Here is a 15,734-nt window from a genome sequence, read left to right on the forward strand (position 1 = left end):
TTCAGGACTGGTGTTACATGGTCCCTGCAGCCACTCCCAGTCACCAGTCTGGCTGCCGCATTCTGGATTAATTGCAGTTTCCAAGTCACCTTCAAAGGCAGCCCCATGCAGAGCGCATTACAGTAGTCCAAGCAGGAGATAACCAGAGCATGCACCACTCTGGTGAGACAGTCTGCAGGCAAATAGGGTCTCAGCCTGCGTACCAGATGGAGCTGGTAAACAGCTGCCCTGGACACAGAATAAACCTGCACCTCCATGGACAGCTGTGAGTCCAAAATGACTCCCAGGCTGTACACCTAGTCCTTCAGGGGCACAGTTACCCCATTCAGGACCAGGGCGTCCGCCACATCTGCGTGCCTCCTATCCCCTCAAAACAGTACTTCTGTTTTGGGATGCCTCTCAAAAGTCTTCATTGCCATTTAGACACCAGGCACCATTTTGAATCAAGATGGAAGACTGAAATGTGACTTGGGCATGACTTCACTCTTTTTTTCTTTCCTTTTTCTTTTGCAGAGGTTCAGGTGTCACCAAACTTGGCGTGAGGGCTTCCTTTTGATGTTTGGATGCCGGGTGTCAGGGAGAATTCAGAGGAGCAAGTGACAGAAGAGGTGGAGCAGGGGCCCAGGGATGCTGTGGAAGCGGAAGAGAGGGCGGAGAATAGCCAGGTTGAGGAAGGGCTCAGGGGTGCTGTGGAAGCGGAAGAGAGGGCGGAGAATAGCCAGGTTGAGGAAGGGCTCAGGGGTGCTGTGGAAGCGGAAGAGAGGGCGGAGAATAGCCGGGTTGAGGAAGGGCTCAGGGATGCTGTGGAAGCGGAAGAGAGGGCGGAGATTAGCCAGGAGGAGGAAGGGCTCAGGGATGCTGTGGAAGCGGAAGAGAGGGCGGAGATTAGCCAGGAGAAGGAGGGCTCAGGGGTGCTGTGGAAGCGGAAGAGAGGGCGGAGATTAGCCAGGAGGAGGAAGGGCTCAGGGATGCTGTGGAAGCGGAAGAGAGGGCGGAGATTAGCCAGGAGGAGGAAGAAGGGCTCAGGGATGCTGTGGAAGCAGAAGAGAGGGCGGAGATTAGCCAGGAGGAGGAAGGGCTCAGGGATGCTGTGGAAGCGGAAGAGAGGGCGGAGATTAGCCAGGAGGAGGAAGGGCTCAGGGGTGCTGTGGAAGCGGAAGAGAGGGCGGAGATTAGCCAGGAGGAGGAAGAAGGGCTCAGGGATGCTGCAGAGCCCTGCAAGCGTCCAGAGGAAGGGAGCTCAAGACTCTGGAAGGGAGGAAACACTCTTTCAAAACAGCACAGACAAGGAGGGAAATGAAACATAAGGATCAAAGATGTCTCACGTGATTCCCACGCCTACTTTGTTGGCGCGGGAATCGAAGGAAGCCACTCCCCGAATCTGACTCGACAGGTTCGGAAACGTAATCCTGAATTGTACCAGTTTCTTGTACAGTCATACCTCAGGTTACAGACGCTTCAAGTTGCGTGTTTTCGTGTTACGGAAGCGCCGGAACCCAGAAGTACCGGAACGGGTTACTTCCATGTTTCGGCACTCGCGCATATGTGCAGGAACACTAAATCATGCTTTGCATATGCGCAGAAGCGCCGAATCACAAACCGCACGTGTGCAGACACAGCGCTATGGGTTGCGAACACTGCAGGTTGCGAACTTGCCTCCCGCATGGATCACGTTTGCAACCCGAGCGTCCACTGTACATATATAATAAAGACTGTCAATACCGAGCTGACTGTGCCGGGGTGTTAATACGAAGGGGAGGCACCACCTTTACACCGCGCCCCATTTTGAATCAAGATGGCAGACCAATACATGACTTTGGCGTCATGGGACCAAACTCACAAATTGCTTTATCCGTTAAAAAAAACAAAAAACTTTTTTTTTTTGGTTTCTAAAAAAGATCCTGGGAAGAGCTGGTTGGTACTTACGAACGTTAATATCATATTATTTAAAATATTGTGGATAATTGTTCCTTAATTTCAATTAAGATTTAAGTGGGTTTTCTTAAGGATCCCTGAATACTGATCCAGCTGAACATTCCCAATGAAATAATTGAGGAAGTGCTGCAGCTACGCTGAAGTTGAGCCTTTCTCAACCTGGTTCATGGAGGTAGAGGCTAGCAATGGCTCCTGTCCACAATGCCTGTCCTGTGCCTCCACCTTCAAAGGCAGCCATGCTTCTGAACACCAGCTGCTGGGAATCACCAGTGGTGCGAGGGCTCTTGTTCTCGAATCCTGCTCCCCGGTTTCCCCCAGGCACCTGGTCGGCTACTGTGAGAACAGGATGCTGGACTCAATGTGCCGCCGCTGGCCTGACCTTGCAGATCTCTTCTTCTCAATAGTGCCTGCTCTGTTTGCAAGAACATTACAAACAGAAGAGGGCAGCAAAGATAAGGAAATGGAGAAGAATAGGCTAACTAGGTCAGTAGTTTTCCAAGATGACGGCTTGGGGATCCCTTTTTGTACTGATGTCTGCCAAGGTCTGCCGTGGCCCATTGTGGACTGTGGAAGTCTGTAGGTAACAGTGTGTTGCGCATTTATCTGCCCCCGATCTCATGGGCTATTTGATTATTATTATTTTGGTTTTTAATGATTTTTATGAAAGGTTTTCCTCGTTTACAAAAGCACGTGCGTTGTCTCTTTCGAAGGCTGTGTTTTCTACAGATCAGTTATATTTGTTGTGAGATACTGGTGCTATTTGCAGCATAGGGTGGGGAAGAAAAGAGGGGGGAGATGGGAGGTGGGGGTGGGGTGGTAAAGCTTAAGTTCTTTTACTTAGTGTATGCGTGGGGTTTTTTGTGTCAGGCTCTCTTTCTGTTCCTGGGCTATTTGTCTCCTGCAGGACGGCCGAACGGTTGTGTTCCATTTTACACTTTTGCAACTTGGTACAGGATCGCTTGCAACAAGGGGAGGGCCTCAAATCCCATAAACAAGATTTTTCAGTTACTCTTCAGGCAAATGTTAAGAACGATCAGGAAAGCCGCACCTTCGAATACGTGACGGCTGAGGATTTTTTAAATGCCATGATGTAAACATCGTTCCCTGATGTCGTAATTCCACAGCATCTTCAGTTAAGTCTAGGAGTATCTCCTGACTGAAACACTGGGGAGCCGCTGCCACTCAGTGTAGACAAGACTGGGTTAGAGATAGACCAAACAAACGTATTGTAATAGCATTAGGTAAAAGGTAAAGGGACCCCTGACCATTAGGTCCAGTCGTGACCGACTCTGGGGTTGCGGCGCTCATCTCGCTTTATTGGCCGAGGGAGCCGGCATACAGCTTCCAGGTCATGTGGCCAGCATGACTAAGCTGCTTCTGGCGAACCAGAGCAGCACACAGAAACGCAGTTTACCTTTCCGCTGGAGTGGTACCTATTTATCTACTTGCACTTTGAGGTGTTTTCGAACTGCTAGGTTGGCAGGAGCAGGGACCAAGCAATGGGATCCCACCCCGTCGCGGGGATTCGAACCGCCGACCTTCTGATTGGCAAGTCCTAGGCTCTGTGGTTTTAACCCACAGCGCCACCTGCTTCCCTTGTAATAGCATTATAATACAATTAATCATGAGAACAGTCCCTGCCCTCACACCTTTAAGACGCCATAGATTATTTCATGGCCAAAGGTCTGAGTAAAAAAGAATTTTTTTGCCCGTCATGATGGCACCAGGCAAGCCTCTCTGGGGAAAGCATTCTATAGTCGGGGAGCCATCACACAAAAAGCCCATTCTCATGTTGTCACCCTCCGAACTCCACCTTTTACCTGCACCTCCTGCCGCTGTCTTCTCGCAGCCACAATGCATGCCTTTTTATATAGTGGGCCTCAGGGGCGGTGGGCAGGGAGGGGTGCTGGTCTGCTGTCAACCACATCACTGCCCTTGCCGGGAGAGAGAGAAGAGGTCTCTGGTGGTGGGAAGGCCAGCAGGACGTGACAGCAGTGGTGGTGGTGCACTGACCTTTGGTCTGTGTGTGTGGTTTGGGAGCTGCATGGTCAGGGGAAAAACAATGCTGTCCAGGGTTGTAAAGACTGCAGAGAGAATAATTGGGTGCACTCTTCCCACCTTAGATCAAATCTATGCTTCCAGGTGCCATAAGAAAGCTGCAGAGATAGCGCAGGATAATACGCACCCCGGAAATGATCTCTTTCAGCTTCTGCCTTCTGAAAGAAGGTACTGGGTTATAAAAACTAGCACTAGCTGCCTGAGAAACAGTTTCTACGCAAATGCAATTCTGGTTCTAAACGCAGCATAAGGAGTCTCTATAGTATATTGTATTTTAAAATGGGGTTTTAGAGTTTTTAGGGGTTTTTGAATGTCTTATGTAGATTTTGTAGAGAGCCAGTGTGGTGTAGTGGTTAAGAGCGGTGGACTCATAATCTGGTGAACCGGGTTCGATTCCCTGCTCCTCCACATGCAGCTGCTGGGTGACCTTGGGCCAGTCACACTTCTCTGAAGTCTCTCAGCCTCACTCACCTCACAGAGTGTTTGCTGTGGGGGAGGAAGGGAAAGGAGATTGTTAGCCGCTTTGAGACTCTTTAGGGTAGTGAGAAAGTGGGATATCAAATCCAATTTTCAATTTCATTGTTCTGTATGGGACAAGGACAATAAAGATATCGTATCGTATCGTATTGTATCATATTGTATCGTACCACAGCACCCTTCTCCCTCCCAGTTAGCACAGCAATGCAGCGGATGGGAAGCCCGGGGTCCAGGGAGTCCTCTCTTCGCTGCCCGACCCTAGCCAAGGCCTCCCTTTGTGCTTGGCAATGGGGCCCCACAGCAACGACCGCAGTAGGGTGCATGCACAGTGTTCCCATGGCCATGCAAACACGGCGAGGCACTTGCTCCTGTACAGCTGAGAAAACCTTCCGCCGTTTCCCACATTTGATCAGCCGGCTCGAATGAATGGCATGTGCCGCTGTGAGAAACTTCAAGCGTCCACATTGTTGGCGTTCTTGCTTCCCAGTCGGATTTGCCAGCATTCACATTCCAAGCCGGCGACCAGACCCTTCTCCGCTTACTGTGTGTGCACAAAATACGTCTCACGGTTTTACTACAGAGGCTTTGCGTCCCTGAGCACCCTATCGGCTTTCTTAGACCCTCCAACCAGGACACTCTCTGCCTAATCTGGGTAGGTGCCAAACTGCAGAAGACTATTGAGGAAACAAGACGCTGAAGACACAGGAATAGGCGCATTCTGGACATTCATCTGCGCACCATTTAACACTGGAATAGTTCTGTGGCGCTGTGATGTGTGCATTTTTAAAATAAATAAATTTGCAATGCAACGAGCCAGACAGACATGGAAGCTGAGTCCCAGGCACCCTCTTCAGACTATGAGAAAGATCCCCCATCAATAGAGTCCATTGCAGGGCAGATTCGAGGATAAACCATACGTGGAACGAGTCTGCCCCTGTGGCTTGATGGAGGTAGAAACTGTCTCTCATGCCTTGTTACGCTGCCGTCTCTATGGGGTTATACGCTCGGTATGTATTACCCCTGCTATGCAAAAATCTCCAAATGAATCCAAACTTCAGTGTCTAAAATCCCTGGTAGAGGACAAGGATCATGAGATCACGTTAAGGGTAGCCAAATTCTGTGTGATTGCCATAAAACGTAGGGAACAAGCTGTGCTATCATAATGATTAAGGCCTTAAATGATAAATTTAGGTTATATTTTAGTGACTAAGTTTTAATTTACATATATTTTCAACTGTTGCTATTTCTGCATAGCTCAAGAAGGTTACTCCTTCCCATGGGTAGGCAAACTAAGGCCTGGGGAGCCAGATCCGGCCCAATTGCCTTCTAAATCCAGCCTGCTGACGGTCCAGGAATCAACATGTTTTTACATGAGTAGAATGTGTCCTTTTATGTAAAACGCATCTCTGGGTTATTTGTGGGGCCTGCCTGGTGTTTTTACATGAGTAGAATGTGTGCTTTTGTTTAAAATGCATCTCTGGGTTATTTGTGGAGCATAGGAATTCATTCATATTTTTTTCTCTTCAAAATATAGTCCAGCCCCCCCCCCCCAAGGTCTGAGGGAAAGTGGACCAGCCTCCTGCTGAAAAAGTTTGCTGACCCCTGTTCCAAAGTAATAAAAATTATCTCAGTTAACTTGTGGGAATTGGCATTCTGTGAACCATGTGCAGAGAAGTCAAGGAGATGACTAAAAGCTGAGGGATTCATCCTCTCGCAATCTCATTGCCTGAAATCAAATATTGTCCGGACACTTGGAGTCTCAGTTCCACTGTCCTACTGAGCGTTGACCCGTTTTAGGGGCAGGGAGAAACTTGGTTCTGTTCTCCTTCTAATGCAAACCTATTTAAATTCACTTTCCCCAAAACAATACTTGGCAGCACATTCTAGTTAGAAAGTCTTCTGTGAAACCCAAACAGACATTGATTTAGTTGTCCAAACTTTTCATGTCCTGGAGGTACTGAATCGGTTTCCCACCTTCCATTTTCTTTCTGTCTCTCTGGAACTTTCTCTGGCCTAATATCCATTTCTCCTCCTAGTTCAGGCATAGGCAAACTCTGCCCTCCGGATGTTTTGGGACTACAACTCCCATCATCCCTAGCTAACAGGACCAGTGGTCAGGGATGATGGGAGTTGTAGTCCCAAAACATCCGGAGGGCAGAGTTTGCCTATGCCTGTCCTAGTTCCTCTCCAGGTTAATTATACACCTACTAGGCTGATCTTTTCAAAGTTTTCAAACTAAGATCCGACCCCTTACAGCAAAACCCTATGCATATTTACTCAAAAGGAAGCCCCACTGGGTCTTCTTCACTAGTGAGTGTGTTTAGGATTGCAGCTTCTACTTCTAAAAAAATTAACAATCTCAAGTCTATCAAAAAGCTCACAGTCTACAGATGATTTCCTTATTTTCTTTATAGAAAATGTGTCATTTCTGTGTTTCTTTTTCAAAAACAACAACAACATGCAAGTGACACGCAATTCATAAAATGCAAAGGAAAATAGCATTTTATTGATTCATTTCTGGGTGCTATTTTGGGTTCTATTTCTGGCGGAGGATGCAGCCAAAACATGCTATAGCTAAACAAAAGGACATTTAGTTGCAAGGGCAAAATAATTCCTACTTAATAATAAAAATAAACTCACATTGTTATCGAACTGATTTGATGATGATGAAAAGAACAGCTTCTTAATTGGGGGAGGGGCGTCGATATTTCAATAAAATATACCCACATGAAAGATATCCAGATTGTCATTTTTTAAAAATTATTATTACAAAAAATGCAGATGATGTGATTCCAAGATGGAAAACATTCCTAGGGTGAAACATTGTTTAGAACCCGAGGGTCGCTTTGGAATGTCGGCAGCCAAGACCTAAAATTCTTTGTGTCGGAATAATAACAACAGGAAGCTTAAACAATGGCTCTGATCTGAAACAAGAAAAGGTTTCCTCTCTTGCTTTTTAAAGTGGAATTGCACTGCACGGCTGGCGAAGATGGATGGGGGAGAAATTCAGTTCCATTGGCATTTAAACGTGAATCTACCAACTTCAGAATTCCTGAAACTATACGCACAAACCAAAACACAACCATCTTCCTAAATCCATACTACCCCAGATTTTGCAGTGCAGCTTCTTCAGCCAAGTACTGTGTAGAAAGCTGCATTGAATGGGGGTAAAGTATGCATTTAAAAATGCACATTTAGTGAAAATAACATACAAACATGTATTATTTTAAGGGTTCTTAATTTTTTTTTGAAATAGCAACAACCTCAGATATGCAGATGACACAACCTTGATGGCAGAAAGTGAGGAGGAATTAAAGAACCTCTTAATGAGGGTGAAAGAGGAGAGCGCAAAATATGGTCTGAAGCTCAACATCAAAAAAACGAAGATCATGGCCACTGGTCCCATCACCTCCTGGCAAATAGAAGGGGAAGAAATGGAGGCAGTGAGAGATTTTACTTTCTTGGGCTCCATGATCACTGCAGATGGTGACAGCAGCCACGAAATTAAGAGACGCCTGCTTCTTGGGAGGAAAGCAATGACAAACCTAGACAGCATCTTAAAAAGCAGAGACATCACCTTGCCGACAAAGGTCCGTATAGTTAAAGCCATGGTTTTCCCAGTAGTGATGTATGGAAGTGAGAGCTGGACCATAAAGAAGGCTGATCACCGAAGAATTGATGCTTTTGAATTATGGTGCTGGAGGAGACTCTTGAGAGTCCCATGGACTGCAAGAAGATCAAACCTATCCATTCTTAAGGAAATCAGCCCTGAGTGCTCACTGGAAGGACAGATCGTGAAGCTGAGGCTCCATTACTTTGGCCACCTCATGAGAAGAGAAGACTCCCTGGAAAAGACCCTGATGTTGGGAAAGATGGAGGGCCTAAGGAGAAGGGGACAACAGAGGACGAGATGGTTGGACAGTGTTCCCGAAGCTACCAGCATGAGTCTGACCAAACTGCGGGAGGCAGTGGAAGACAGGAGTGCCTGGCGTGCTCTGGTCCATGGGGTCACGAAGAGTCGGACACGACTAAACGACTAAACAACAACAGTTTTTTTTTTTGGGGGGGAGGGAATGTATCCTAGGCAACATTGTTTACAAAGTTGTACATAGTGTGAAAATTCACATTAAAACACAGGTGAATTTTCACAACTTGAAAACAATATTCGCAAAATGGTGTGGAGAATGGAACTGAAGATCGGAAAAATAGGAAGCAGAGAGAAACCAAAATGGAGTCACCCATCTCTACTGATAACGGAGTGTGGGTGCTTGAAAATGCAGCAGCTACACTGTCTTGAAAACTGGACCATTTCCCAATCCATCTTGCACACTTCTTCGACAATGGGATTTGCTCCCACAAGTTGGTGATGGCAAGCGCGGATGGTTTTAAAAAGGGAATAGAAAATTTGTGGAGGCTAAGGCAATCAGTGGCTGCTATTCCTGGTGGCTATTTATTACCTCCCTTGTCAAAGGCAGCATGTCTCTGATATCTGTCGCTGGGAATGACAAGCAGGATAAAGCTGCTGTTTATTATGAGCTTCTCATAAGTATCTGGCTGGCCAGTGTAAGACAACAAGTAACCAAACAATTAAACCCCTGTGTTGCAAACAGTAATATCCAAGGCAACACGATGACCAAGTACAACAATGTGATGTCAATATAAACTCTTTATATAATCTGTACAGAACACTGAACAGTATGAAATATATAAATTATGCACTCTCTGCAAAACCAAATAAACATAAATCTTGTAAATCTCTGAAAATCACAAAAATGCACTCTTGATGGATTCTCTTGACAACATAGAACCAAATAAACATAGAACCAAATATGTTCTATGTTTTTAAGAGAATCCATCAAGAGTGCATATTTTGTGATTTTCAAAGATTTACAAGATTTGTTTATTTGGTTTTGCAGATGGTGCATAATTTATATATTTCATACTGTTCAGTGTTCTGTATAGATTATATAAAGAGTTGACATCGCATTGTTGCACTTGGTCATCGTGTTGCCTTGGATATTACTGGCCAGTGTAAGAAACAGGATGTTAGAGAAGACAGTCCTTTGGTCTGATCCAGGAAGGCTCCATTATGGTCTCATCACCCAGTTGGCCCTGCGCCCTGGGGAATCCCTGTACCCAGGTCTGCCAGCCACTGACCAGTCTGCAGGCAGCCCTGCAGGCCTCCCCAAGAAGGCTCCAGATTGTTGACATGGGGCCATGGCCAAGCCACAATGCTGCCCGACTGTTTAAAGTAAGCAGACTAACGTAGTTCCTTAGGGTGTTATAAGCACTTCCTTTGCTATCATAGGTACTGTAAATGCAGGTCCTGCTATCCACCTGCTCGTTGTGCAAAAATTCAGTTATCCAAACATAAAGAGTGATGCCCAAACCTTGCTTTACACTTTGCATATTCAGATATCTGAACAGGCAGAATTTTCCCACTTCCTTACTTGCTTGTGCTTTGCTAGTTGGTGGCAGCCATTTTCAGGCAGAAACTATGCAGGGAGGTGAGGGAGGGAAATTGGACAAATCAGAGAGCAGGAGAGTTTTTTTTAAAAAAAAATGTTTTCCCATTGCCTCTCTTTTGCTGGGTGGCTGAAGCCATTTCAGGAAGAAGCCATGGAGGAAGCGAAGCGAGAGATCAGACAAAGGACAAGTTAGAAAAGTTGCGTGTCGAGGTGCCCAAGCCACCCCAATAAAACACAATTCACGCAGATTTTTTGTCTAAGGTTTTTGGCATAATTTTGGCCACAACTTTATTAAAATACAAAAAATGTGAGTGGTTGCTTAGGCATTGGTTGTGACTATCTAACCCCGCACAGGGACAGACTGACATTCGCACGACCACGAAAGTCAGAAAGGGGGAAACACTTTGGGGAAAAAGATGGAGCTGGGTACCATGCCCTCACCTCTCCCCAAATGCTCCCAGGGGCTCTTGCGTGGGCCTAGCCCCTTGACAGGGGTTCGGACAAAAGCATGGCGAGCCCTGTATTCCTTTAACGGAATATCCTTGCAGCAGCATTGGAGGGGAAGGCACAGCCAATCCATGCCCCTCCACCTACCAATTCATAAAACCAATGCCTAACTGCAACCTTACAAGTTGTGATGATTTGCTACGCAGTAGGCAAAGCCCAAATGGCACCAGCCAATCAGCCAAATGGACAAAATTCCTACCGGGCCCCTGCCCCAAAAGGAGACGGCCCCATGACAGCCATAGCAAGGTCAATGCGAACAACCCTAAATATAGGGAGGGTGTGCAGGTGATCCAATGCACGCAGCGAAAAGAGGAAGCTCAACACTGCACGCAGGGAATAAAAGACTTCTTGGCTGTCAATCAAAAAATGGCAACATCAAATTCTCCCCAACGACAAGAGGAGCCCAATCGGAAAGGTGGTCAACTACTTTCCCCCGCCCGTCAACAGTGAGGTGTCTTGTTAGACCCCATCGCAACACGTGCTCTCCATGAAGGAGAACACGCTTTCCCATAGGAATCAATGGAAATTGTGGACTTTATGTGAACACTTGCCTAATGAACACTTTCCAGGAAACGCATTGTGTTTGTTAAGTGGGACCTGCATGTACATAAGAAGAGCCCTGTAGCTGAATAAGTTCAACAGAACTCCTCACCCTCTGCGCGCCTGCACGTGCACGCATGCACGTACACACACACACACACTCTTCTGATTCCCAGCAACTGCCTCCAACCGTAGAGGTAGATCATAGCCGCTATAAGATCAATAGCAAGCAAGCCAGCCTCTGCCTGCAGTCCTAGAATCTAAAAGACAAGGCGCAGATTTCATTCTGTGCACATCCAAAGGTGAATCTAGCAGGTTCACATTTTACAAAACAATACGCCAGCTGAAATGCAGCCATCTTTCAAAAATCAACCTTCTGCAAGTTTCTAGCAGAGTTCTCTGGTCAAGCAAAGTGCACAGAAATGCGTACATTCATGAAAATAACATTCTAGAAATTCATTACATCAGAGGAAATCAGAAAACGTGTCTATTAAGCAAAACTCTATACGAATGTGTACGTTAGGAGAAAATTGCATGCAAACGCTGATGAATTTGCACGATGACGTCTTGTTGCTTTTTAATTGCAAGAGGGTGTGGAGATGAGGAGAGCTGGACTTAAGGCCAGGAGAAATGAGAAACAGATAAACCGAAACTGGCAGATTCCCATGTCCCTATGTGTGTACACCTATATGTCCCTATAGCTGATGTACACGTTACAAATTGCAATGTGTGGGGGTGGTTTAAGCCTGTGTGCTTGAGCCCCACTCTGTTTACAGCTTTCCTCCGTTCCCGACTGTGTGAACCAGCCTTATTATCTCATTGCAATCCTTGAGAAACCGGGGTCCTCCCCAGGTTCCCCCGGAGCCAGTATCAATTCAATCGCCAGCAGTGACAAGCCTGAGGGCGCTATTCATGAGACCATAATGCCTGGGCGCAAGCCTGATAAGCAATATCAGCTTTCCCAGCAACCCAGCCTAACCTTATGAAACTGCAGAACAATAAATTTATTGAAGGCTGCCCTAAAATAGCAGGAAATTATTACTCATTTGAATTATGTTCATGTTAAGGTCAATCCGCCTCCCCCTCCCCTCTCCCGGACTCTGATTGTTAATATTAGATGAAAGGACATTTCCTTTACATTGTATTTGGCCCAGCCATCGCTCCAAGAAACAGGAGAGACACATACATTACACCCCAGAAAACAGTTCTGGGCTGAATATTGTTTCGCACTTCGGCCGTTAGTCATTTTTTCCTCTGACCTTTACACTAATAATGGCAGGTTTCTATAAATGACAGGTAACAAATGGAGGAACCGAGGCACAAGGAGACAGGGTGTTTCTTGGACATAATCACACAGGAAAACCGAGATGGAGCCAGAGGACGTCGTGTGGGGGCAACGAAGCAAGATGGCCAGCTAATCAAATGCATTTGGAAAGATTTTGGGCACCAAGGAAAAGTAACGTCACAGACTCTTAGAAGGAAGGCTGGCTCCTTCTGCCATAATACTAGAACTCACACAATCAAGATGGATGTTGAAAGGTTTGGGGCAGATGAGAGAAAGGACTTCTCCACATACAGTGGTACCTCGGGATGTGAACGGGATCCATTTCGGAGCCCCGTTCACATCCTGAATGGAACGTAAGACGCGACGGCGCGTCTGTGTGTGCGCGGGTTGTGTTTTGCTGGTTCCGCGCATGCGCGTGACTTCATTTTGAGTGCCTGCACAAGCGGCGAAACCCGGAAGTCACACGCTTCGTTACTTCCAGGTTGCCGTGCAGCACAACCCGAAAGCGCTCAACCTGAAGCGCATTCAACCCGAGGCATGGCTGTAGTTAAATTATGGAATTTACTCTACAAGATGGAGACTTGGGTGCCAACTGTGATGGCTTGAAAAGTGGATTAGACAAATTTGTGGAGGGTAAAGCTATAGGTGGCTATTTGCCATGATAGCTATGTTCCATGTCCACCATTGGAGGCAGTGTGCCTCTGAATACCATGTGCTGGGAACCACAGATGGGGAGAGAACTGTTGCATCCAGCTCCTGCTTTCTGGCATCTGGTTGGCCATTATGAGAACCAGAAGCTGGAGTAGATGGGCCATTGGTCTCACCCAGCAGACAGGCTCTTTTTATAGAATTATAGAATCATAGATCTGTAGAGTTGGAGGGGACATTGAGGATCCTCTAGTCCAGTGGTTCTCAACCTGTGGGTCCCCAGATGTTGTTGGACTACAACTCCCATCATCCCTGAGCTCTGGTCTTGCTAGCTAGGGGTGATGGGAGTTGTAGTCCAACAACATCTGGGGACCCACAGGTTGAGAAAGGCTGTTCTAGTCCAACTCCCTGCAATGCAGGAATATGCAGCTGCCCCATGCAGGGATCGAACCTGCAACCTTGCCATTATCAGCACCACGCTCTAACCAACTGAGCTATGTTCTAATAATTTTGGTATGGCACTAGGGATAGTTTGGAAGCAGTATTTTTGGATTTGGTGCAAACATACCTTGAACATTCTGCTACATTTTTTATTCATGGATCAGAAGCATCGACTCCGGAGCACCTGCAAGAGAAATACTGCAGATGTTGACAAACTAAGATAACCTGGGAATTCTAGAATCTTATGCTGCAAGACGTGGATCTGTTCTGGATATTGCATACCTGCTATTTTCCAAAATAAACTTTGAAAATGCACATTGGAATCTCCCAGACTGAGCTCTGGAGTGTGGAGAATCAGCTGAAGGCAATATTAACAGGAGACATTAACAGTGCACAGTGCCAGTTGCATAGTACCCATGCCGTCACCAACACCCCTCCCAGGCCAACCCCCAGGGCTGTTTTGCAATTGCTCTCCCACCCCCAAAAAAGTGCTTCTGCTGCTTCTTTTTTAAAAAGGGACGCAAACATACAAGCAGCTCAGTATATATGATAATTATTGAAAGAAATTGGACAACCTACCTGGAACAACAGGTGACTCAGCATCATCGATTGTACAACCATCCAGCAAACTGTTACATTGGAAGGAAGCCACAGGGAAGTCTCTTTAAATTTAACCTTTGTCTTCAATGTAGCATTTCAGAAAGCAACATTAGCCGGATGCTGTTGAAGGGTTTTGTCAAAAACTGTGGAGAGCCTGGAAAAAAGAATCACCAGAGAGGAGAAAATTAGGCGCAGCCTTGCTAAGAGACATAATATCTCTGGTCGTTTTCCCTTTATATTTCAGATGCAATTATGCAAGGCTGTTTTCAAGCTGCGAAACACGTTCAAGAGATGATAATATCACTTTGATAACTTCCCAAGTGTTTGCATTAACATGTCTCCAAATCCCGCCCCGGGGTCCCCTCTCATCTGAATTAGCCACACATTCTTTCTTTGACTCATCTTCTGTAATGAAAAATTGTGCTTTTTTTTCATCTATTCAGAAAAAGGTCTCTACTAAACCTTGTGTTTAGTACATGCAGGCTTCTCATTTATTTTTTTAGAAAACAAAAGTCTGCCCCTGCTAGGGCATACAGATAAGCCCTCTTCAGATATTCTTAAAATTTAGTTGGGGGAGGGCAGAGGAGCATCAAAGGAAGTTCCTGCCCACCCACCCCAGATTTGAAAAGTGGGTCTTAAGCACATTGAATTAATTCATTTAACCACTGCATTTATATCAAGGTTATTGGTGGAATCCTCTAAACAAAGACACTCCTACCTTCTGTTCCAGGAGTGCCAACACATACCTTGGTTTGTGTTTCCTTGGAATGAAAGTCACTGGACAAGGTGGTGCCTTTATATATACAGTGGTACCTCAGTGGTACATATGCTTCAGGTTACAGAAGCTTCAGGTTACAGACTCCGCTAACCCAGAAATATTACCTCGGGTTAAGAACTTTGCTTCAGGATGAGAACAGAAATCGTGCAGCAGCAGCACGGTGGCGGCAGCGGGAGGCCCAATAAGCTAAAGTGGTGCTTCAGGTTAAGAACAGTTTCAGGTTAAGAACAGACCTCTGGAATGAAGTTCTTAACCCAAGGTACCACTGTACCTTGTTGCAAATGGGATCCGTTCTAGAGGCCTGTTCGCAACATGAAAAGCCCACAACCTGAAGCGCCATATCTGTGCAGGTGCACAGTGTGATTTGGCACTTGTGAGCATGCACAAAGCGCAATTTAGCGCTACTGCGCATGCGCAAGCAGTGAAACCTGGAAGTAACCCTTTCCGATACTTCTGGGTTGCTGCGGGACGCAACCTGAAAAAATGTAACATGGAGCAAACATAACATGAGGTATGACTGTATATATGTTTTAACATACACACATTTACAGGTTGAGCATAAGTTGCAAAGGCCCCCCACCTTAATACTACAACCGATCTTGCCCCCCAATTAGGTTTCTATGGGGATCTCCAAAACAATAACTTTGGGTGCAGCACAGAGAGCTAGCCAGATCTCTGTGTCTCTTCGCAGTTCAAGACAAGGTCTCTCACACTCATGGATAACGTCACCTTCAACCAGGGATGAGGGAAAGTATGCCCCCCCTTTAGCCCACTTTTTAGAAGCAACTCCAGAACTCCAAAAGCAACCTTTTGTGGTACCTATATGCTATTATGGTGGTACCGCGGATTATAGACGCTTCAGGTTACAGACTCTGCTAACCCAGAAATAGTACCTTGGGTTAAGAACTACCTCAGGATGAGAACAGAAATTGTGCAGCAGCGGCGTGGCGGCAGCAGTGGGAGGCCCCATTAGCTAAAGTGGTACCTCAGGTTAAGA

The 15,734-nt window shown here is 46.2% G+C and overlaps 1 long non-coding RNA gene across 1 annotated transcript; it reads right to left on the reverse strand.

Annotated features, from left to right (window-relative positions):
• Positions 1-407: 407 nt before the first annotated feature.
• On the reverse strand, positions 408-13,849 carry LOC310685859. The gene is made up of 3 exons (XR_014515570.1): positions 13,642-13,849; positions 13,487-13,543; positions 408-630 (listed from the first exon to the last, which is right to left on the reverse strand). It is a non-coding gene; the product is annotated as an uncharacterized lncRNA (long non-coding RNA).
• Between the last annotated feature and the right edge of the window lie 1,885 nt (positions 13,850-15,734).

Source organism: Podarcis liolepis (assembly GCF_965112155.1).
Source record: "Podarcis liolepis genome assembly, chromosome: 1".
NCBI classification, from domain to species: domain Eukaryota; kingdom Metazoa; phylum Chordata; class Lepidosauria; order Squamata; family Lacertidae; genus Podarcis; species Podarcis liolepis.